Below are 26969 nucleotides of genomic sequence, written 5' to 3'. Positions count from 1 at the left end.
TTTAATAGGGTTGAAAAAATGATTTGGCTTACAAAATCACATTTAGTTTATAAAAGTATTTTTTTCATACTTTTGATCATAGAATTTGTTGGAGTCAACTTATTATACATATATTTGAAGTGATTTGTTCACTTAGAAACATGATAAGGGTCATATATTTCTTACAGTTAAGTACTTAAATGAGTTAATCCAATAATTGTGGAACAAATATCAAAGAATAAAAGTAAACATGCATCATGAACATCGTAGATTGTTGTCTTTTATGATTCATTGATTCTCTTATATAATTTCTAATTAATAAATAGATTTTCATAAATATAACAATATAACATAGACCACATACATTTATGATTAGCTCGCTTACAATGACAAAGAAAATGTTTCATTAAAAATAGATATTAAAATTAGATGCATTCTTTACACCTTTTACAAGACCAAATTTACAATTTTTTAAATTTATTTTTAGAGACTCTACCACAACAATGAATAGATATGGGCATATATTGGCACCTTGTCTTAGTTCTCTACTAAGAGAAATAACTTTTGAGAAAGTCATTCATTAGAGCACACAAAGATGGGGTATTGAAGAAGGCCTCTAATGTTCTTATTCTTATTCCTTTAAATCAAAATTTCTTAAAGACCTCTATCATATAAGGAGAAGAAACTTTTTCATTTACCTTTGATATTTCTAACATAAAGATCATACTTGGTTTTCATTGTATTGCATAGAATGAATTAATTCACAATTAATAAGTTCAAAATCCATTGTGTTCCTTCCCTCAACAAATCCTCCTTCATTTTAAGAAGGCAACTTATCAAGGACAAGTTTGATTATGAAAACCACTAAATTAGATAATATTTTGTGAAGAGTATTACAAAGGCTAATTGGATAAAAGTAGTGAATAGAAGAAGTGTCATATGTTTTGGGAACTAAAGTACAAAAATTAGAAAATGATTGGTTAATAATTGTACCTAATATGAAAAACTTCCCTATCCATATTTAATATATATCATATCAGAATATCCACATGATACTCAAAGGTTGAAACCAAACCATTATGAGCTAGGGGTATGGATAACAATAAGAAAACTCCTCCCTGGAAAAATTGTAAAATCTTGAAAAAGCCTTCTTTTTTTTTTGTTGGTGAAAATTAATTAGTGTTGTGGTTTCCACAACACACGCTCCATTCCTTACTAGGAATGGGGACCCCCTACTTTTTTTGATGCCCAAACTCATAGTTCGAGAGTCAGGAGAAGAAAATTTGGTTAAAAGTTAGAGTCCTAGAGTCAAATATTGGAAAAAAACAAAAAATTGAAAAAAATCAAAAAATCAAAAAACCAAAAAAAATGCAAGTTCGAAAAAAAAACAAAAGCGCACCTAGCTCTAGCACATGGACACATGGTCTTGCTTGGCATGCATAGGAGAGAGGGGTTATTAAAAACCCTCCCCCCCCCCCCCCCCCCCCTCTCTCCCCCATTTTTTTCAAAGTCTTCAAGAGGAAGAGAGTGGTGAGCACCACTCCCCCCCCCCATGGTCTTTGTGAGCCACAACTTGTGCCTTGGTGCTACGGGCTAGGAGTTGTGTACCCTAGCATCGTGTGCCCTTGGTGCCGTGAGTGCTAGGCACTATGTGCCTTGGCACCATAGCCCTTAGTGTTGCAAGTTGGGCACTGCGTGCCCTGGCACTATGACTGAGCAATGTGTAGGTCAACCACTATGCACACTGGGACCACACACCTTGGTGCTATGGGCTAGGCATCATGTGCCTCAGTGCATGTGTTTGGTACAATGCACCTTGGTGCCATGGGCTTGTCACTGCATGCATCAGTGCACGTGCTTGATGCTGCGTGCCTTCTTCACTACATGTCCATAGGTTTCGATTTGCATTTTTTAAAAAAATCAAAAAAATAAAAAATATATATAATGTTTTAAAAAAAAGAGAGAAAATAAAACATAAAAAATGGAATAATTTTTTTTCAAATTAGAAATAAATAAATCCTAAAAGGGGGATGTTTTTACTTATGTTTTTTCTTTTGCACTATCTTGTGACTAATAACATTTTCTTTTCTTGCGATGTGTAGGTAACATGATCAAATGACATCCACATCAGGAGCAACACCCAAACCTATTGCTTTTAAATTCCAAGGCATACCCCTAAAGTCAAGGTTACACAATGATTACACTGAGATTAAAGATACTAACCTTAGCCATATAGACCTGGGTGAATTTGTGAGAGTTTGCAACAATCTAATAAAGAGATCAACCATGATGTCTGCATTGATCCAATCCAAATTAGCGAATTTAGCGTCGCATCTAGACATTATATAGTTAACTGAATTAATCATAACCCTATCTTGGCATTTTTTTCCTAATGAAAGGGTAGTTAAGAGTGTCACTGGAGAAGTGGTATTAGATCTATGACCTAATAACATTGAGAAAGTCTTCCATCTTCTTAGAGAAGATCAATTCATCCAACTCTCCTATGAAGTAGTAGAGAGCATCACCAAGAAGCCATTGACATCATACATTCCTCATACCTCATTGAGAAATCACCTTGGGGAAAGACAATAAGAAAAGTAGATATGACTTGAGGATACATGAAGGATGGCATTGGATACTCTATCATTCTCTTGAAAAGAGTCATGTGCTTACTTGTAGTGGGTCATCTCACTCCATTCATGGTCAACTTCATTAAGACCATCAGGCACACAAAGATACCACTAGATTGGGCTACCACACCAAGTGAAAACTTGTGCAAGCAATTGAGGAAAGTGAAGGACAAGAAGAAGTTTTACATGACTTCTTACATGGTGTACCTACTTGTAGCAAGGGAAACAAACTATCCTGACTTGTACAAGAAGGGTAGTATGCAGGACCCTAATGCCTAACCATACATAGTCTACCCTCAGTTGGTGAAGAAGCTTTTAACATAGAGCAAGGAGTATAGAATCATAAATGATGATTTCATCTTTGTGATCATTTGATTCATTAAGGGAGACTACAAGAAGAGGTTATCCAATGAAGCCAAAGCATAGATCATAACTCTTGGAGCTTACTTCATCTAGTTTAGGACATTCACATATCTTTGGGTAGGTGGTGCATCCATCAATCCTAAGAAGCTCCCAAGATATCCAAGTGATAGGTTGGTCCTACTGGAAATTTCCTAGAAAATTGAGTCAGCCTATGAGAGGATCAAGAGACAATAGAAACCTTGTTGGAACTAACCCTTGGTTATAGAAGCATATCAAGTGAAGATAAAATAAGATATTCCAACATTCAAGTGGGAATAGGAGAAGTATCCTCTTGAAGAGTACAACTCTCCTCAACCATATTTTGATAATGTTGGTAAAGTGGAAAACCTGGTAGGAAAGGAGTTCTATCATTAGGATGCCATTGAGGATCATTGGATGAATGCTAAAAGTGACTACAATGTCTGCATCAAAGACTATTGTAGGATGACTTTGTATCTAGCATAAAAGGCTCTCCATTTGAACATCCCAGATGAGATAAAACAACAAGACTCTAAGGAGTTACTAGATCCCCTATTTAATGTAGATAAAGTTGGTGAAAGACCCATTCTAAATGTAGAGGTTGACAAGGAGGAAGGAGATGACATTAATCATTGAGTGAGGCATGTCATTAGAATGACAAAGAGTTGAATTAAGAAAATTTTTCCACTTGATCTAGTTCCAGATACAATGATCTTCCATGAACATTCTTGCCTAGAAAGGGCTAAAGGAAGGAAAGTCACAATTCCTACCTTTGAACTTCAGTCTCCTATCCGATCTAAAGACAATTTATCAGCTTGATTGCCCAATTGGATATTATCACTTACCAGATAGAAAGGGAAAAAGAAAGAGGACCTCTCCTTAGAGGATTCAAATGGAACATGTAGAAAAAGTATCTTCTTAGTAGCAAGAACCAAGTCCACAAGAGCCCCAAGATAGTGGAGCTATTCAAATCTAGGATGAACCTTAGTTGCCCCTTGTGGTGTCAAGTCATACAGTAGAGGGAGAAATTCTAGAAGCCTCCATTCCTCCTATGCATGAAGAGCCTACTTTTCCTTCTACCCCAAGGAAACTTAAGAGGATCAAGATTAAGATGAAAAAAAGGCAAAGGATTAGTAGAAGATTAGTGCCTATTCCATCTATTCCCAAAACCATTCCAGAGGAAGAAGAAGATGAGGAAGAAATAGAATTAGAAGAGAAGGAGGAACAAATACCCCTATAGAGAAGAACTTAGCTAGCAAAGGCCACAGAGATGGAAAGAAGAAAGAGTGCCATGAGTACCCCACCACCCACCCAAGCAGAACTACTAGAGCTCTGTTCTTCGAAAGATGAAGTGCAATAGTGGGTGAATGAGAAAAGGGAAGGAGGTGAGGAAGATGTTTTCTCAATCATGGATTTTGATTTCATCTCCATGGGTATAGAGTTGGTTGGAGATAAGATCAGAGACACCACTATAGGTGAACTCTAGTAGGAAGATTGGACACAGATGCCACTAGAGACACACGGTCCTAATCTCACTCCTCCCTCTCTACCATAGATTACAGCGGTAGATAAAGGTTCAATAACTCCCCCACCTTTGAGTTTAGAAGAGGAACAAGTTCAAAAGGATCAACCATCACAGGATCAACTAGAGCCAAGGGCTACTAATGAAGCATTGAAAGAGGGACATATAGTAGAATATGCACAACAACCTTCCCAAGATGTTGAGGAGCAAGCTACAGGATCTAAAAAGACTGAAGCTAAAGAACAAGAGCCCTCACAACATGAGATGACTCCAAGAAAGAGTGATAAAGGGAAGGAGGTGATTGAAAATACCCCTTCATCATCAAGAGCCAAGGTCATAGATAAACACATCTTGAGATGGTTATGAAAGGAGATAATGAGGAGTGCTAAGCATCAATTTTTTGCTTCAGAGGATGATATATGTGATATTGCAGAGATCTTGAATAAACCCGAGTCTCCATTACATGATACAATGTCACTACCATATGGAACGAGGATTTATTTGCACAGGTGGCTCTCCCTCCTAAAGGTATAGATGTAGAAGCTATTAGTCTTAAGGATTATGAAGTAAAGGATGTTATGTTAAGAAACCCTACAAGGGATTCAACCCAACAGATGATGACCATGGGAGTCAAGGAAGTTCTCAAGCATATGGAGCAAGATGAGATAGAACTTCAAACACTTCAAAGGAAAGTTGAGATCCTAAAGGGATATCTAGCTGATGTAGTTGGTCCTCTTGATCCTGAGCACTCTAAGCAGACTCTGAATACTATTCTTAGAGAAGGGGAAGGTGTATGGCTCAATACATTTTTTGAATGCTTGTTAGGAGTGGAAAGAAATCCTTGAGGATAGAGGTGTCACTATAATCATAGGAAGCTTGAAGTTTTTGAACGCTACACAGGAGAATGTGAACAAGATTGTGACAATTTTGAGGTAGGACTTCAGTATCATGCATGAGGTACGGGAATGGAGCAAGGATTTGCACACTCTACAAGCCATAAAAGGGCAAAGGTACCACATCCTGATTGATGTATATACTGGAGAAGAGTTAGATATGATAGATGATTAGATAGAGAAGATAACGTATGGAAATAAAGTGATGGAAACATTGAATGATGAGATACATCAGCTCAAGGACCAAGCTCAAGAATGAATTTTGGAAGTAGAAAATTTGTACAATGATGCATACTTGGATATTTTTGAAGATGAAGAATGAGAGAAGCTATTTTTAGTTGAGGTAGTAGTGGATAATTTCAAGAAGACTTTAGAGGAAGCATCTAATGACAAAGATATCATATAAGCCTTTAGGACAGAAGAAGCACTATTAGAGTTAGACACCAAACTTGGATACTTTGCAAAGACTTAGATTGAGGTGGATAACTATAGAAAGAAGGTGAAGAATAAATATGAGATTTTAGATCTTTTAGATGTAGCTGAGATTATTTAGATGATAAAGAAATTCAAGGGCAAACATTCAAACATAGCTTTGGGATGAAGATGAACAAAACCCAGATGCCAGAATTTCAATTTTGACACTTAATAAAATTTTGAGTTTTTCACCTAGCTAAGGTCCATAGCTCTGAAAGTCTATAGGTCCACATTTTCATGCAACTCCATAGGTTTTTATCTCTACAAGTTTGTAGCTCCACAATTTAGAGGTGCATTGACAATTAACTATCAATTCCCTTTCATACATCGAGAGCACATTTTGATAGCAAGTTAACTCCGACACACATCCAGTATAGGGCTAGCTTCCATTTTTTATGCCTCCATGCACTTCTGCTTTGACTGATGGCTTCCTCCTACTTTCTCTCTCATATCTTCTTTGTTTTTGACATTTAAAGGGCTCATGCATCCAATTAATGAATAAAATATGGATGGAATCCCTCTAAGCACCAGATTAATTGTTAGTATATATATATATATATTCAATGTGTTTTATTAATTAAATGCATTTTATTGCATGAAATATATCTCTCCCTCCCAACAAAAATTGAGGAGATGATTCCATTGTAAAATGTATTGAGGGTTGTCATAATTATGCAATAAAATTATGCTTTTAGTGTTCGCATTTGGAGTGTAGTAATTCTTGCTTGAATGTGTCATTATTTTTTTGATTTTATTCATGAAAGTGTGATTGAGACAAAAGATTATTGCATTTTTTTTGGTTGTGTGAATATATAGTTTTGGTGATTACTACAAATATACAAATTTTTCTGATGTAACGATCTTGAGAAGAGATCAACAAATTGTGTCTACATAGCTTTCCATCTTGCATGAGAGCACTTTCCATGGCTTTATGATTTGATGGAAGGTGAAACATCATATGTTCATTAGAATTTCTCACCAAAAATTGCATCAGTGGATTCTAAGAAGCACTACTCCTATTTTCATTGGTTTTATACCAATTTCTTTGAAGGTTTAACTCAAAGGGTGTTGTGTTATGTAGCTTATGTCCATTTAGATTTCAATTTTATGTTATTTCAATTTCAAGTTATTCCCTTTCAATTTTGTTATTTTCTTTGCTAACCCCCTTGTTAGAAAAGGAATGCATTTTAGTTGCATTGGTAGTTTGCATTCACTCAAAAAATAGAAAAATAGAAAAATATTGTTCTTTTCATTTGTGATTATGAGATAGCAAATAGATTTACTTCATTTTAAGATCTTAATATAACTAGCAAAGGCCTCCTTGTGAACAATCACATTTATCTTCAACTGAGGAGATTTTGGTATGTCACAAGACAAACAAGGAATCTTGGAGTTGATCCATAAAGGATTAGTTTTTCAAGAGAGGAATTGTACAATAGATTCCTGCCATTGGCTTTGTGCAAAATGAACCCACAAAAAAAGTGGTGGTAGAGGGAGGGGCACCCTCTCTGAATCCTAAAAAAAGAATAAAGTTGTCAAAGTTTCAAAATTTTGCACTTTTGCAATAATTTGTGCTTTATAAAAAGTTCAGAATTTTTTTTGAATTTCTTAGAAATTAAGGTGCATAGCTTTGCTTGTATGTAGGTCCATAGGTCTGTAGGTATGCAGGTCCATAGGTCCATAGATCCATAGTCTATAGATTCACAAAACTGTGTGGTGCACAAAATTCAAAAAAAGGAGAAAGTTTTCTTCTGTAGACGTGCACTTTTTTGGAAACTAATACAAACTAGAGGGTTCTAATCTAGAATCCCTATTTTAGTGAGTGTTACGATCCTCACTAGGTGAACACAAGTTTCTTGAGCTCACCCACTTTTGTAAAACATGTAGGAACAAAGGAATTCCCAAAACTAGATCACTTCCATTCAACATTTCATCATCTTCTTCCACTCCTCCGCCACTTCAACCACCGGGTAGACCTCTGCAACCTTGATCAACTCAACCACCATTCTGACCACCTTTTGGTCCACAAAATCCTCCAATGGCCTTTTTTGCAAATGTTGTAGACTCACCCATCAATTTGCAAGGCCTACTTCATGACCTACCTAAGAATCCTAAAATTTTTTGCCCAAGGTTCATATATGGAGACATGCAATCTGCTAAGGATCACATCAAAGTATTTAAAGAAATTTGCAACTAAAAGCAGATTGCTCATGAAGATGTGGTTCTTCATTTATTCCCTTGCTCTTTGTGTGACGTTGCCTACAATTGGTACATCAATTTTCCTCTTGGATGCATTAGAGACTAGGATACATTTGGAAAGTTTTTTTTTAGAACAATTTAAAACTTTCAACAACTAGGCTATGTTACATCAATAATTCTTGTCAATAAAAAAGGACCTGACTAAGACAGCATCACGTTTCAATGATCATTTTCACATGGCATATCATAGATTAGAACCACCATTCACTATACCCCTTGAGGCATCTATTCAAATTTATTTGAATGCTATGAATCTACTTACTACTATTTTTCTCAAAAGGCTTCCTACAACGGATATTGATACATTAGAAAAGGTCTTTGCAAAAGCAATCACATTCATGAAACAAGCCAATCCTAATGGAGGAGGACTGATGCTTTTGACACAAGCTATTACTATAGTACCAACATATCCTATTGGAGCACCCCCGGTGCCTATCCAATTTATACTAATAAATCTTATTCCATTATAGCAAGCACCTACTCCACAAAACCCTGCATTGACATATCCAGGGTATGAACTTCCAAAAATAGCTTTCTTTGAAAAGAAGGTGATAGTCCCTGTAGAATCAGACAATAGCCTCATTTAAGAGGTTGACCAAGTGAAAAAGACTATGTCACAAATGAGCAATGAGTTGACATGACTTAGGTTGTCATAGGGGCAAAACAATAACTTTCAAAGAAATAATCTTCCTCCCTATAACACCAGTTCTGGTCAGAATTACAATAGGAACCTCAATGGAAACATCAACAACAATGCAAGAAGAAATAGTAGAGGGAGTAATTTTAACCCTCATAACCATAATAGTGGCTTCCAAAGATAGAATCAGTAATGGAATACTCGTCCAAATAATGGAAGCATTCATGTAGATAAAAACAACAACAACAACAACATTCAATATGTAGATATCAATCAGTATGATGATAGCCAAAATGTACCTAACAATAATGGTTCATACTATAATGACAATCAAGAAAAGAATCAGAGTTCACAAGTGAATGACAATACTTCCCATATACAATTCAATGCCATGTTATTAGAGTCCTATGATTCTATGCAAAATGTACAAGTGGGACAACCAGCAAGTGAGGAATTTTCATTCCCATTTAGCCAAGAACCTGATATTCAACATGAAGAGATGTTCACTTTCCACAATGACAATAGGAATACATATAATCTTAGAAGTAGAAAGAATCCCATCATAGATGGAATTCCTCCAGGACTACAACCAACTACATCAGATCCTAAAACAATCTTGCACCAATTAAACCACCACTTGCAGGACAACAAAATCAAAATCAAGTAAATGTCCTAACCATATTGAAAAATCCTACTTGGTCAACTGAAAAGTGAAATGCAGTGGAATATTTGAAATTAATTAAGGCCAATATATCTATGTTTGATATGTTGTAGAATTGCTTGCAACAAAGGGAGGCACTCATGGAGATGTTGGCTCAAAAGATCATTTCACAACAAGTCAATATTGTAGAGGTAATGCCCACTATGTTTAAGGACAAAGTAGAGGTGCCCCCATTTTTTCTTAGCATTAGGATTTATGAGAAGAATCTTCACAATTGCCTTATTGATTCAAGGGCTTCATGTAATGTTATGCCATTTTCCATAGCAAAAAAGTTAGGAGTTAGTCCTCAACCTTCTAATCAAGTAGTGATACAACTAGATAAAATAGAGGTAAAAGTCATTGGTGTATTGAAAGATGTGCAGATACAATTAACTATTGACCCTCGAATTCAAGATATTATTGACATTCATGTGATTGATATCCTTGAAACATATGGATTACTTCTTGGTAGGGAATGGCCAAAGTGCCTTAGAGGATCGTTTCCAACGGACTTCACTTAGCTTTGGTTGCCATGGAAGGGTCTTAACAATCAAATAAAAACTGATTTCAAACCAAAGTTGAAGAAAATGATTACTGAGTACAATGCTCCAAATGAAGTAGCCTTTCTACAAACAGAGCTTGGCTCTTACAAGGTAATGGCTCTTGACACAACCTCAACCACAAAACTAGGTGATCAAGAAATGGACCCAGTGATTTCAACTCCAAAAGAAGCAGTTGTGAAACAATTTATAGATCACATGATGGTTAACTTGCAATGTCTAGGGGAAGAAGTTGATGCTAATATTCTCCTCCTACTTTGATTTTTCCACTTACATAAAAAGAGTCATTCAGAGTTCGAATGTTCATCATGCCAAGAAGTGATCACTAAAGTATTAATGTAAATGATGGAAGCAGAAAAGGGTGATGACCCACAACATGAATCTACAACAAACTAAAGTCCCATGAGTATGTCCACCACTCTTGAAGAGATTGAAGAAGAAATAGAGGATTTAAATGCATCGTACAATGATACTTCTTTGGATGATGGGGGTTTATCTTCTCCTCCATTTGGAGTAATCAAAATTCAAAGACAGAGGTGATATATAAACGGTCAAGGATGGACTTGAGTGGTCATACATCCTCTTCCTAAAGTTGAAGAAATTAAAGAGCTGATAGGGGAAATCCAAAACAAACAAGAAGAGCATGCACTCCCCTATCAAATATTTAGAGTGGAGGGTCATCAATTCCTCCACTAGGAAAGTGCCAATGGGTTCCTTAAAGATAGTCATTCAAGGCCCAAGTGAAAGAAAAGTTAAGGAAAAATAAGCATAAAGTCAGAAAACCCAAAGTGGATTAGATTTGGACACTCTTTTTTGATGGTTCTAGGTCCAAATTGGGAGCTCAAGGTGGTATTGAATTGGTTAACCCAAAAGGTAGGTCACTTTATGCTACATATCAACTACAATTTAGATGCACTAATAATGTTGTAGAATACGAGGTGTTAATTCGAGGACTTTTATTTGCACTTGAGAAAGGAGTCAAAGCTATCATAATCAAAGGAGACTCTCATCTGGTTATATGACAAGTAAAATCAATATAATCCTATAATGATAAGAGGTTACTTACTTATAAAAAGAGGGTATGGGATATATTGGATGATTTTGAAGCTTTGAACATAAAATCTATCCCAAGAAGGAAAAACATGGTAGCTAATGCTCTCGCCATTTTGGCAAGTGCATTATAGCTTGTTGAAAGAACCAAGTTGAATAGATTCTTAGTAGAATTGGTCACTATTCCATCTATTCTTGATAATATCACAAACTTTAGAGTCTTTCAACATGATCAACATGTACTTGAGTTTATCTTGTGTAGTCACCATTTTGAGGGACAAGAAATTGATGATATACCAGATGACAAGCTTGAAGATGATGAAATTGAAGATGAAGATGGTATTATTAATCTAAAAACCAATACTATTCTAAAAGGGATGGTTGAGTTAGAACACATATTTGATCATGACGAATCAACATTGAAAAGAAGAGTTACCCAAGAAAAGGGAACAAAATAATGTGACTCATACGACTTGGGTACTGATGAGGAACTGAGAATGGTAGAAATAGGCAAAGCATGCAATCTGCAAGAAAGGGAGGATATGCTCAAATTACTCACTAAGTATAATGATGTTATTTCTTGGAGCTATAAATAATTGAGAACTTATGACCCTAAGATTATTACACATAACATCCCACTAAAACTAGGGGTCAAACCATTCTAGAAAAGACAAAGACTGGTAAATCCTATCATTGAACCCTTGATAGAAAAAGAAGTAAAGAAGCTACTCAATGCAAAGATTATTTACCCTATCTATCATTCTACTTGGGTGGCTAATCTAGTTCCCATGTGAAATAAGACTAGAGAGATCTGTCTCTATGTTGATTTTTGTAACCTGAATTTAGCATCTCAAAAGGACAATTATCTTTTACCTTCACTAGATGAAGTGTTGTAGATTATGAATGGGTCAAAGATGATGTCATTTTTAGATGGATACTCTGGGTATAATCAAATGATTGTAGAAGAAGAAGATTAGCTAAAAATGGCTTTCACAACAAAATGGGGAACTTTTGCCTATAGAAGAATGCCTTTTGGATTGATTAACACTATAGCTACATTTTAGCAGGTAATGGATGAAGCTTTCAAAGGATTGATAAACAAATGTATAGTCATTTATATGGATGACCTGACTATCTTTTCTAAAGATCAAATTACTCACATTGCTGATCTAAGATAAGTATTCAATAGATATCATAAGTATGGTATATCACTCAATCCCTAGAAGTGCTCATTTGGTGTTACCAACAGAAAGTTGCTAGGGAATGTTATCTCTAAAGTAGGGATCTCTATCAATCTAGATAGAGTCAAATCTATTATGAAGTTAGCACCTCCACATAGTAAAAAAGAATTAAATTCTTTCTTTTGGAAGATAAATTTTGTATGAAAATTTATAAGTGGATTTGCAAAAATTGTTCATCCCCTAAATGATTTGCTCAAGAAAGAAGCTAAAATAGAATGGTCCTCAAAAATTAAGAAATCATTTGAAGATATCAAAGTGGCTATTTCCACTACCCTAGTGTTAGTAAGTCCTAATTACCAACTACCTTTCAAGATATATTCTTTCACTTTAGAAAATTCTTGCACTGATATTCTAGCTTAGAAAAAAGAAGATGAGGATAAAAGACCAATCTCGTTTATGAGTTGTCCTTTAAAGAATGCTGAGTTGAAATATTCTAACCTAGATAAATAGTCTTTTGCATTGATTAAAGCAATGAAGAAATTTAATCACTACATCCTTAGAAGCAAGGTGTATGCCATTGTACCTAATCCAATAGTGAAGACACTCTTAATGCAGAATGAGCTAGGCAAAATATGTGTGAAATGGATGGCCATACTCCAAGAATTCAACCTTGAGATTCAACCTATGAAATTGGTTAGAGGCCAAGGTCTATCAAAGATGATAGCTAAAAATTAGGATGGAGATGAGAGGGACTTCAAGTTTGACACTAAGATGAATGAAGATGATCAGAAAAGGATGGTCATATCACAACTTGACATTAATCAGGGAGAGATAATAGATGTTTGGTATTAATACATCATCTATTACCCCCTATAGAATCGATGCCCCAATTGGATGAATAGTTCATAGTGTAGAGGACTTAAAATAAATGCAAGTATTATAAGCTACTTGAAAACAAGTTATACAAAAGGAACTACGAAGGGATTTATCTGAAATGCTTGGGACATGATGAAGCAAAGGAAGTCTTGGAGCATTTCCATTACAAGTATGGTATGAGACATGGCTCAGCTAAAGCAACAACTCACATGATTTTGAGATTGGGTTATTTTTGGCCCTCGATATTCAAAGACACTTTTGAACATGTGCATTCTTTCCATATATGTCAAACCAGTTCTAACAGAGAGAGGCACCCAATAATGCCATTACAACCGATATATGAGGTGTGCCCCTTTGCAAAGTGGGGGCTAGATTTTATTGGTCTTTTCAACCCACCATCATCAAATGGACACACATATATTCTCATAGCTATAGATTATTGTACATGATGGATGGAAGCTAAGACATTCAAAAATTGTACTGCTAAAGTGGTGATTGACTTTCTGGAAGAACACATTATCACTAGGTTCAGAATGCCATTTGCTCTTGTGTGTGATAATGGGCCTACTTTTGCATTTGCATTCTTGACCCAATGGGCATTTGAGAATAAAGTCATTATCAAGTTCTCAAATTACTACCCACAAGGAAATGAGGTAGTGGCATCTACAAACAAGAACTTGCTCATAGTAATAAAATGATTGTTGAAGGAGAATCCTTGGGATTGGCATACACAATTGAAATACACCTTATGGATGGATCGAGTGAGAGTCAAAAAAGCCTTGAGGACTTCTCCATATTTGCTTGTTTATAGATAAGAACCAGTGTTCCCACTTAATCTCAGGATTCCTATTTTGAAATTCATGAGTGGGTATGTTGAAGATGTTGATAGAGTACAAATTGATTAATGAATCTTCTAGAGATGGACAAGAAATGAATAGCTACATTGGAGCATATGGCCAAACAACAAGTTGTTGTCAAAAGATGGTTCAACAAGAGAGCTATGATCAAATCATTTAGGATTTTTGACCTTGTTCTACTTTGGGATAAGGCAAAAGAAAAGCTAGGTAGTCATACCAAGTTTCAACGCTTGTGGACGGGCTCTTATCAGATTGTAGAAATTTTGGGAGAAAACAATTTTAGGCTCAATTCCTTACAAGGGGAATTTCTTCCCTTACCTGTAAATGGGTAGTTTTTGAAGCATTATTTTGAAGCCTAAAAGACCAAAAAAAAAAAGTTAGATTTTATTTCTGCATTTAGTTTAGATTTTCATTCCTGCAAGTGTGTTTGCTTTCATGTTGTGTATTTTCTTTCAACTGTGTGTGTCCTTTCAAAGTTGAATTAGTCCTGGGGGGTAAGGTGTACTTGATATTTTCTCTTAAGATTTCACTAACCACTCCTTGGTTCCAATTTCAGGAAGAGGTATTTCTTTGTCAAAACATTTGGACGATTGTGTGTTTTATACCAACTAAGCAACATATATTTCTTTTGGAAATAGGGGATTTTTAGTCTAGAAATCAAAGGCCTAGACCACCAAGTTCTCAACACTTTACAAATTTAAAGATTTGATTGTTTTAGGTGTTGTCCAATTTGGAGTCAAAGATGACAAGAAATGATCCAAACTTTGATTAGTTCAAATAGGAGGGGTCTCCTCTAAAGGTTGCTAAGATCATTGTTTGGCATGAGAGTTTCCAACAATTCTAAAAGAGAAATGCAAGGGATGTTCTAAAGAGATCAAATCCAATAAATAATACCAATGTTCTGGCTACACAATCTAAGCATAGTTAGGATACAAAATAAATTAATAAAAATAAATAAAAAAATGATGGTGTTAAGTCTATAGGATTCTAAAGATTTAAAATGGAAAAAGATACGTTCTCAAAACAAAGTATCTTATATTCAAAGTGTTGTTTCATCAAAAGTAATCTTTTGAATGATATGTAGCAATTATTCAAAAGCTAGAAATTAAAAGAATGTGGCATCCTGCCAAGAGCCCTCGAATTGATTCTCTCATCTAGTCAAGCAATTGATTGATAAAAGCCTTCATGGAGTTTCTGAATGAATGAGCTAGGAGGAGTGGATGATTGTTTCAAGTTGTTCTAAAACTTTGATTGACTACATCCTGACATGTCAAAGGGAATGAATACACCATGCACACATTGAGCTTGAAGGTTTCAAATTTTGACTTTTAGATTGAATTGTCATCCAAAAGACACTCAAGATGTTCAAAGTTTGATTGGTGTCTGACACAAATTGGATGAATGTTTGCTGATGAAGAAATGCCTTAGTCATTTCTTCCTTTTTTTCAGGGCTATTTGTTGTAGTGTCCACAACACAAGCCCCATTCCTTACTAGGAATAAGCACCCCCTACTTTTTTCAACACCCAAACTCATAGTTCGAGAGTTGAGAGAAGAAAATTTGGCTAAAACTTAGAGTCCTAGCATCAAAAATAAAAAAAATAACAAAATATCAAAAAATTGAAAAACCAAAAAAAAAAATGCAAGTTAAAAAAAAAAAGAAAAAAAAGTGCACCTAGCACTAGTGTGCGCGCATGGTCTTGCTTGGTGTGCGAAGGAGGGAGGGGTTATAAAACCCCTTTTCCTCCCTCTCTCCCCCATTTTTTTCAAAGTCTTCAAGAGGAGGAGCATGGTGAGTACCCCTCCCCCCTCATGGTCTTTGCAAGCTGTAGCTTGCGCCTTGGTGCTGTGAGTTAGACGCTGCATGCCCTAGCACCATGGGCTATGCACTAGCGTGCCTTGGTGCCACATGCCTTGGCATTATGGCCAAGTGATGTGTGCCCTTGGCATCATAGGCTAGGCGCAGTGGGCCAAGCATTGTGCACCTCAACAAATGTGTTTGGTACTACGCACCTTGGTGTCACAAGCTTGGCACTACGCACCTTGGCGCATGTGCTTGGTGCCACGTGTCTTCGATGCTATGTGGCCATAGGTTTCAATTTTCATTTTTTTAAAAATGTTATATATATATATATATATATATATAATTTCAAAAAAAATTAAAAAAATATAAAATGTTTAAGAAAAAGGAATAAATTCTTTTCAAATTAGAAATAAATAAATCCCCAAAGGGGGACATTTTTACTTATGTTTTTTTCTTTTGTGCTATCTTGTAACTAATAGCATTTTCTTTTCTCATGTGTAGGTAATGTGATCAAATGGCATCCACATCTAGAGCAACACCCAAACTTGTTGCTTTTAAATTCCAAGGTGTACACCCAAAGTCAAGGTTACATGATGATTATGTTGAGATCAAAGATACTGACCTCAGACATATAGAATTGGGTGAATTCATGAGAGTTTGCACCAATCTGATAGAGAGATCAACCATGATGTCCAAATTGATTTGATCTGGATTAGTGAATGCAACATCACATCTAGGCATTGTACAATCAACTAAATTAATCATGACACTATCTTGACATTTCATTCCTGATGAAGGGGTATTAGATCTATGACTTGATAACATTGAGTGGGTCTTCCATCTTCCTATAGCAGATCAGTTCATTTGACTCTCCTATGAAGTAGCTGAAAGATGGTGTAGAGAGCATCACCAAGAAGCCATTAGCATCATACATTCATCATACCTCATTGAAAAACCACCTTGGGGAAAGACAATCAGCAAAGTAAATATGACTCAAGGGTACATGAAGGATGACATTAGATACTCTATCATTCTCTTGAGCAAAGTCATTGGCTTACTTGTAGTGGGTCATCTCACTCCATTCATGGTCAACTTCATTAAGACCATCAGGTATGCAAAGATACCACTGGATTGGGCTACCACACTAAGTAAAAATTTTGTGAGGAACCAAGGATGGTGAAGGACAAGAATAATTTTTACATGACTTCTTATGTAGCGCACCTACTTGCAGCAAGGGCAACAACCTATCCTAGCTTGTACAAAAAGAGCAGTATGCAAGACCCTAATGCTTGGCCATACATAGTCTACCATTTGTTGGTGAAGAAGAAGCTTTTAGTGTAGAGCAAGGAGTAAAAAATTATAAAAAATGCTTTAATCTTTGCAATCATTTGATTCATTAAGTGAGACTATTGGAAGAGGTTATCCAATGAAGCCAAAGCATAGATCATAGTGCTCAGAGCTTACTTCATCTAGTTAAGGACATTCACATATCTTCAGGTAGGTGGTGCATCCATCAATCCTAAGAAGCTCCCAAGATATCCAAGTGACAAGTTGGTCCTATTGGAAATTTCCTAGTAAATTGAGTTAGCCTATGTGAGGATCAAGAGACAACATAGACCTTGTAAGAACTGGGCATTGGTCATAGAAGCATATTAGGTGAAGAGAAAACAAGACATTCTGACAATCGAGTGGGAATGGGAGAACTATCCTCTTGAAGAGTACAACTCTCCTTCACCATATTTTGATAATGTTGGTAAAGTGAAAAACTTGTTAGGAAAGGACTTCTATCATACGGATGCCATTGAGGATCATTGGATGAATGCCACAAATGACTAAGATGTCTGCATCAGGGACTATTGTAGGATGACTTTGTATTTAGCAAAAAAGGCTCTCCATTTGAACATCCCAAATCAGATAAAACAACAAGACCCCTATTTAATGCAAATAAAGTTAGTGAAAGACCCATTCTAAATGCAAAGGTTAATAGAGAGGAAGGAGATGACATTAATCATCGAGCAAGGCATGTCATTAGAATGAAAAAGAGTTGGATTAAGAAACCTTTTCCACTTGATCTAGTTCTACATATAGTGATATTCCATATTATCACAAAAAAAGGGGTAAAGGAAGGAAAGTCACAATTCCTACCTTTGCACTTCAGTCTCTTATCTGGCTAGAGACGGTTTATAAGCTTGATCGCCTAGTTGGATATTATCACCTGCCAAAAAGAAAGGGAAAAAGAAAGAGGACCTCTCATTAAAGGATTCAAATTAAACATATTGTAGAAAAAGTATCTTCTTAGCCATAGGAACCAAGTCTACAAGAGCCCCAAGATAGTGGAGCTATTCAAATCTAGGATGAACCTTAGTTGCCCCCTGTGGTGTCAAGTCAACTATAAGAGGGAGAAATTATAGAAGCCTCTGTTCCTCCTATACATGAAGAGGCTTCTTCTCCTTCTATCCCAAGGAAACATAAGAGGATTGAGATTAAGATGAAGAAAAGGAAAAGGATCAATAGAAGATTAGTGCCTAATCCATCTATTCCTAAAACCATTACAGAGGAAGAAGAAGATGAGGAAGAAATAGAATCATAAGAGGAGGAGGAATAAGTACCCCTATAGAGAAGAACTTTCCTAGCAAAGGCTATAGAGATGGAAAGAAGAAAGAGTGCCATGAGTACCCCACCACCCACCCAAGCAAAACCACTAAAGCTCTCTTCTTTGGAAGATGAATTGTAGCAATGGGTGTGAACCGCCTCACAATAGGTGTTCCATAGTCATGTGCTAGGCCTGGCTTAGGAATAATCTATTCAAGCTAAGGACTACTTTTTCCCTACCATGAGGTGCATTTAGATTTTCAACCCAGGGATGTATACTTGAAATGGTCGGCATAGTATGTGCACTAGGTACCTTGATGAGTCATTATATTTGTGCTACAGGAAAGTAAAAATGCAAAGGAAGGAAACTACACTACTGCTATGGAAAGGAAACTACTGAATCTATGAATGTTGAAAACACAATGATAAGATAACAGAGATTCCATTTTGACTCATCCATTAGACTATTCTTGCAGATGCTGCAAGAATGTTCATGAAGTGTGATGCTACACGAAGGAATTAACTAGCTACGTCTTACTTAAAATACTGCTAATGCTTAGTAAAATGAATCTATTCTATCCTAATCTACCAACACAGGATAGAAACTAAAGAGAACTAATTCATTTCATTAATCAATCATTACATAATTTAGAATTGTAAAACACAACTGCAACAAACTGTGAATCAATGTTCTCTCTTACTCGATAAAACTTATCAAAACCAAAAACTAAAAACTTCACACACAGGAGTTGATCCTGACATATATAGGGAATCTACTCTTTATTACATAATAGAAAAGTAACTATCCTAAGTTAAGTCCGTAGGAGAGAATATAGGAGAACAACTGAAAGTGGAAAGGAAGGATAATGGAATTGAGGAGGGAGCAATGAAGTCACAACATACACTTGTTACAATGTAAATGCAGAGAAGGTAATGGCTCATAAAAACTCCTCCTTATTCGTTGCCATGTTTCCTGGAGTGGTCATAACTTCCTTTTCATGGTTGTTCCTTGATGCTCGTTTCTCCTTGAATGCTGTTGGCAACCAATTTCTAGATTCTTCCGCTCATCCTTTAATCCTTATTATCAAGTTAGTTATGATATAAGACATATTTGCAAATAAACATCCATCAAACTAAATTCAAGCATAAGAACGCACATTTTGATATTTATATGAAATACTGCATATTAGATATAATTTAGGCAAAGGATGACATAATCTTTCTACCCCATAAATCATCAAAGGTTTATCAAACATAGGCTTATAAATGTTAAAACAAGGATAAATGGAGTATCATAAAGTATCTAAAACATAACAAAATAAAGGCATTTTTTAGACTCATCATCTGCCCCCTGCTAAACTAATGCTTGTCCTCAAGCATTACACTTCTTTGTCAAAGATCTAAGCTCCCCAACTTTTGTCTTTCCCTTTCTACTACCCTTGAAGGTGTAATAGAATCCTCTGGTCCTTTCCCATACTTCTCGCCGGTGGTCTTCTTGCAACTTATCAAGTTTGTCAACATCAATATCATACAGGGGCCATAAAAGCATTGGAGGTTGCATGGTTAAAGGATACCATAGCTCTGGCCTTAGTTTCTTTCCCAGTTCTAAATATTTTGGAACTCTATATAGTGCTGCTTCCAAATTAAGAGGACTGTGCAACTCTGATTTCTTGAGAGAATCAGGTAACTGTGCCCATCTACCTCTTACTCCGGTCATAGCTCTCTAGAACACACAGTAGGGAAAGTTTTCATATTTGGCATATACTTTAGCTCTAGTAGAAAATACCTTCTTTCTAATGTATGGATTACTCTTCCCATAGGTTAATGTAAACCGGTCTCAAAACATTTCTTCTAGTTGTTTACTTTCTGCCCTCAAGGGTAAAGGTTTTGTTCTCTCTTCATCTCTGTAATTAACCATTTGTCTGTCATAATTTTCCTCATTAGACATCCATGACATTAAAGCTTTCAAATGCACATCTCCTATATAGAGCAAAGGATTCCACTCAGTTTCTACAGGAATGACAAAATTATGAATATACAACTCACACAATAGATTTTTCTGCCATGGTGGTAAGGTTTGATACAGCCCATAAAACTCTTGTGTGATTTTGAATTCTACATTTACATTTCTGAGGGTTAACATCAACTGAAACAAAAGATATTGTTCTTCCAAACAAAAAGCATATACTCAAGGAGGTGGTTTGCAAGCAAGAGCTTGATCAGCTAATTTAAGTGCATGTTCCATGCGTTGTTTCTGTCTCTGTAGCTATTCTTTCAATTCTTCAATCTCCTCATTTTGTGATGTTATGATCTTGCTCATTCTTTTCTTCTCCTCTTTCCATAGTGCTTCAGCAAATAAATGCTGTCCATATAATTGGAAAAGGATTTTTTGCAAGGTGACGACACTGTTATCCTCTTCATAATCCCTTTTCTTTTTCTTTTCCTGCCATCGATGTTCCGCTAAACAATTGATCCATGTTGACTTATAGGGGACTAAGGTAGTATTCAAATCATGAATTTTAGGAACTACTTCATTCTCATGGCTTGAAACATCTGGTAAGTCCATTAAGGTTTCGTTAATTTCTTTCTCACATGCTACAGGAGGACTACCAGAAGCTTCTGTCATCTTAGTGTGAAGGGGAGAATGGTCAAAAATTATCTGCACAGGAGACTCTGGGGTAGGTGCTTTAGACAATATAGAATTTTAAAAATTTTTCTCTCTCATTCTAGGGCTTCTTCACAACGGAGTCTCTTCTTGTACTATTGTCTTTTGCCTACTTTTTTATTTTGGTATCACTGCTGCAGGATTAGTTGCTGCAAGAACCTTCTTTGTTTTCTTCTGTTGCTTAATTGCAAGACTAGGTTTTTGTTGAGCAACGATTTATTTTGGTGACTTTCATTTCCTTTTAGCTTGACTAGTAGTGGGCCTAGGGATGTCCTGTTCAAGTGGAGGCACATTCACTTGAGTGGAAGCAAATTCTAGTTCAATCCCTTGTGCATTTTCTATTTCAGCTCCCTCAATATTTTGCTCTATAGGCTCACTACTAGGAACTACATTTTCCTCACCCTGCCGTTCACTAGGGTCAACTTGGGGTTGTAGGGTTTTAAATTTCACAAAGTCATCCCATGTCAAAGGGGATACGTCCCTAAGATACCTTTCTATTAACAACTTAATCAAAGCATGGTGAGTGAAAAAATTATCTTTCCCTTTTTGAGTCTCTTCCGCACTAATACAGAGCATATTATACAGAAAATTTGGAAGATTCACAGAAATATTGTGCCTTATACAACTAAGAAACTTAAAATGGTGTGCATGTAAGTGAGAAAATCTGCCTTCACAAGTAAAATACCTAATGACATGCATTGCTAGGTCAGGGTATGGAGGCAGCAAAGACAATCTCTTGCAAAGAAAATCTCTTGTAACATCCAATGGAGGGTCATGTGGGATAGTGAACTGGGCCCTTGCTGACCTAGCATCATGCGAGCTTGGATAATGCTCTCCAATAGGAGGTAACCCTATTACTTTTGCAATTCGTTCTTCTATTACAATTACTGTCAAACCCCATATAGAAGCTTCACCTTCATCAAATGTCCTGGTGACTTCTATAGTTGCTTCTTCATCATATGGTGTTAAATTCAAACAATAACCTAACCACCCGCATGTATTGAATCTTCTTACTGCTTCTACATCAGAGAGCAACAAAATGTGCTTGACTAGCTCTTTTCTCTGTAAACCTCCTCCCATTTCTTGATACTTTTGCTACTCTGTTTCCCTCTCCCTTTCTAAATGCAAACTTCAAAACTCTGCATTATTTCTCAGACGCTTCATCGCTTCTTTTTGGGAACATTAATTGCCATAACCAATTGTTATGTGCCATAATTAAACTTTAGGTAAAAGTAAATCATGAATTGGCATGGAAATCGTCAGGAAACATGGTTTAAATGCCAAAATTTTAAAAGAAATAGGTCACATCATGGCTTAGCACGAAAAATTTGGCACGAACAAAGAAAAATTCATTCAGAAAGTGGGAGTACAACACTTGACATGGAATACTTATGGAAAAAAGTTCTCATTAATAAAGGGTAATGCCAAGATTTTTGAAAATCATCACTGTTAATCAGGCATGTCATTGGATAGTATGACACTCCCCTGCCCCCTGCTAATTTTATGACAAGTGTCCTCACGTGTCAGACTAGTATGGGTTAGGGACTGAAATACGTCATAATTATAAAGATTATGCATATTAGATATAATTAACAAAATCTGCAAACTTATAAATGAATAATAGTTTGAAAACATTTATACCTGCCAAGCGGATTGTCACATGCTCCAAAAAGGTGGCAGAAATAATGTAAATGGCAGCATCCATTAGCATGTGTAGATTTGATTGAAAACACAAAAATGTAAGTATGTAGGAAGTGAGTGGATGGAAGATTAAGAAATGGAGTGAGGTGGGTGGATGGAAGATTAAGATATGAATGGAAAGAAATATTGTGAAAAAAAAAATGGACCTTATGCGAACATAAAGTTATTATTATGGACATGCAAATTAGAATTAATGTTGAAGAAGAGCAGGCGGAAGGTTTTCACCTTCGATTGTAGGAAGAGATACTTGAGTTGTTGTTAGATCCAGTTGTTCGAACTGTTGCATGAACTCGGCTTTTGTTTGAGGCTGTTTGTAAAGTTTAAGTCAATGACCATTGATCAACATTTTGAAAGGCATATCATCAATTGTGGTTAGTTGAACTGTTCCATTGTTAAAGACATGGATGATTTGATATGGTCCTAACCATCACGTCTGCAGCTTTCCTGGCATATCCTTAAAGTGAGAATCATACAATAATGCCTAGTCACCAGATTTGAACTGTTTGTTGAGGATATGAGAATCATGCCAATGTTTTCTCTATTTTTGCACCAATTCAGTATGTTCTAAAGTAGTCTTGTGCATTTCATTGAAAGAATTAAGATGCAGGAGATGTTCTCTTTGTGTTGCAGGAAGATCAATATCTAAGGTCAAGGTTGTTCTTAAAGTCTTGTGTTCAAATTCAATTGGAAGCATTGCCACTTTCCCATACACAAGCTCAAATGGTGTGAATCTGGTAGTGATTTCCAAAGTTATTCCATAAGCCCAAACAACTTCTTGTAACCGGATGGTCCAATCCCGACGATGCAAATGGACTGTTTTAGTTAGAATATTTTTCAGCTCACGGTTGGTAACTTCTGCTTGTCCATTGGCTTGTGGATGGTAAGGACTAGATCTGTGATGCCTGATGTTATACTGTTTCATCAATTCTAAAATTAGGTTAGAAGTAAACTGTGTGCCCTGATCAGTAACCAATTCTTTAGGAACTCCATAACGTGTAAAAATCTCTTCATACAGGAATTCAACAACTTTTTTATCACGAGTATGTTTCATAGCCTTAACCTCAACCCATTTGGTTAGGTAGTCAGTACAAACCAGAATATAAGACTTCCCATTGGATGGAGGATCAATAGGACTGATGAAGTCCATTCCCCATTTGTCAAGTGGTGTTAAAACCATTTGAGGGTTTAGAGGCATTTCATCTATTTTGGTTGGGCAACCCATTCTTTGGCATTGGTCACACTTCCTTGTATAATTGATTACATCTTTATGAAGGGTAGGCCAATAGTAACCAGTGGCTAAGATTTTGAAAGTTGTTCTTTTGGCTGCAAAATGTCCTCCGCAGAGCTCATTATGACATGCATGCAAAATATCATATGTCTCATCTTCTCTTACACATTTGTGCATAACTTGATCAGGTCCAGTATAGAACAGAAAATTTTCTATCCATGAGAAATGGAAGCTTTTATGTATGAGCAGCTTTCTCTCCTTATAAGAAAAATGCATTGGTGTCTTATTAGTTGCAATGTAGTTAGCAATATCTACATACCATGGAACTTTAACAGGAATATGAAACAAATGTTCATCTGGAAATGCATCATCTACCAGAGTAGTGCCAGTATCATGATGATTGATTCTTGACAAATAATCAGCTATGACATTTGTTATTCTAGGCTTATCTACTATGGTTATGTCAAATTCTTGTATCAATAGTAACCATCTTCCTAACCTACCAGTTATAGCAGGTTTGTTCATGAGATACTTGATTGCTGCATGATCAGTATGAACATAGATAGGATAACCTGTAACGTAATGCCAAAATTTATTTAGAGCATAGACTATTGCTAACAATTCTTTTTCACTCATTGTGTAATTTAGTTTTGGACCATGAAGACTCTTACTAATATAATAATTGGCATTCTCAAGATTTGAGTGTTTCTCTGCTAAAACTGCTCCTATGACATAATTAGAAGCATCTGTATATTTATGAAAAGGTAGGTTCCAATCAGGGCCTTATAAAATTGGGGCTGTGTTCAAAAGTTGCTTAAGCTGTAGGAAAGCTTTATCACACTCAGGTGTCCACTTGAATTTAGCTTCTTTTGTAAGCAACTTATACAAGGGACTGGCTATTTTACTGAATTCTTTTATAAAATGCCTGTAATATCCAGCATGTCCCAGAAAAGATCTGATATCTTTTAATTTAGTGGGTATGGGTAATGTTTGAATTACCTCAATTTTAGCTGGGTCTACTTGTATACCTGTAGTAGATATGAAATGACTGAGTACCATACCCTCTTGCATGAGCATGAAACACTTTTCACTATTTAGTGCCAAATTATGTTCTTGACATCTTACCAAAACTTTTTCAAGATTTATCATTGCTTCTTCAAAAGTCACTCCAAATGTTGTAAAGTCATCCATATAGATTTCCATACAATCATGTGATATATTAGCAAAAATACTAATTACAGCCTGTTGAAACATTGCAGGAGCATTACAAAGACCAAATGGTAAAACATAGTATGCAAAAGTACCCCATGGATAGGTAAATGTAGTTTTGTCTTGGTCTTTAAGAGCAATATTGATTTGATTATAGCCACTGTATCCATCTAAAAAGGAGACGTACTTCTTTCCAGCTAGTGTATCCAAAACTTGATCTATGAAAGGTAAAGGAAAACAATCCTTTTTAGTAGCCTTATTCAACTCCCTATAATCTACACAAATTCTCCATTTTCCTCCTTTCTTAGGTACTATAACCAATGGTGATACCCATTTAATATTAGATATAGGATAGATAAAGCCAACATCAAGCAGTTTCTGCAATTCTCTTTTGACTATTTCTCTAAGGCTTGGATTTATCCTTCTTTGAGGTTGACGAAGTGGTAGACAACCTTCATTAATGTATATCCTATGGGCACATAGTGTAGGGCTTAATCCTTTCATATCATCATAATCCCAAGAAAAAGTCTTCTCATGCTTCTGAAGCAATTCTTTTAATTGTTCCATCTGTACGGATGTCAATTTGGGGTTAACATGTAGTTTATGGCTTTACTCAGTTCAATAGGAATAGTGGATTCTACCATAGAAATTTTAGAGATTGAGCTTCCTTCTACTTCACAGGGAAGTAGTGAACAAATATTTTCAGGTTCCTTAAGTAAAGTACAACTTGTATCACACTCCTCATATGTAATCAATTCTAATACTGAACTTTCAGACACATCTTTTCCTACCACACAGGTGTTGGTAAGGATGCTCTGGATTACTGAATCTTCTTCTTGCAACTTTAGAAAAGATTGCCTATTGAACATCATAAGTTGTACTATGGAATTTATCTCTTCTTCTTCATCTCCTAAATCTAGCCAAAAAGATGTACTCAAATCTGGTAATGGTTGTGTAGGAGGATATAGATCAAATTGCTTCGTTGCTTGGCCATTTGATATGGTCATATTCCCTGATTTGCAATTTATGTTTGCATCAGCTGTGGCCAACCATGGTCTACCTAGAATGATAGGATAGCCAGATAGGTTTACTTTAGGGGACAAAATCATGAAGTTCACAGGATATTCTAAGGAATATAAGGTCACAACAATATTTTCTATCATTCCATTAGGAGTGACAGTGGAACTATCTGCAAGCTGCAGAATAGTTGGTGTGGGCCTTAATCCTTCTATTTGTAACTTCTTCATGGTTTCTTTAGTCATCACATTTATAGAAGCTCCCAAATCTATTAAGGCATTTTTAAGAAATTGACCATTGATGCTGACACTTACTATTGGACTCCCTGGGTCAGAATATTTTGGTGAAAGCACTCTTCCTAACATGATATCAGCTAAATGTCCAACACCATGAATTGTGGTAGGATCCTTCTTCTTCCTTCCAGGTTTCTTTAGACAAGCTTCCCTTATAGCTTTTCCATAAGCTGGAATGTCCTTAATAGCTTGAAAAAAAGGTATTTGGATATGCATATTCTTCAACTGGTTGACAATGTCAAAGGGTTGTTCCTTGCTTTGTTCCTTTTGTATTAGTTGGTCTGGAAAAGGAGGCTCTACTACTGGTTGATCTGGTATTGGTATGGTAACATCAGTTGGGTCAACAAGTTCATCAACCAAAGGTTTTGATGGTGCAAGAGAGTCTCATACTTAAGTTATAAGAGGTGGCCTTGGCACTGGTAAGGTCATTCCGGATCTCAAATGTATATCTGCGACATCTAGG

This window comes from Cupressus sempervirens, chromosome 5, assembly GCF_028749045.1.
Source record: "Cupressus sempervirens isolate cs-2001-9-10 chromosome 5, ASM2874904v1, whole genome shotgun sequence".
Lineage (NCBI taxonomy): Eukaryota > Viridiplantae > Streptophyta > Pinopsida > Cupressales > Cupressaceae > Cupressus > Cupressus sempervirens.
The sequence above is the reverse complement of the archived record's forward strand: the minus strand, read 5'-3'. Positions refer to the sequence as shown.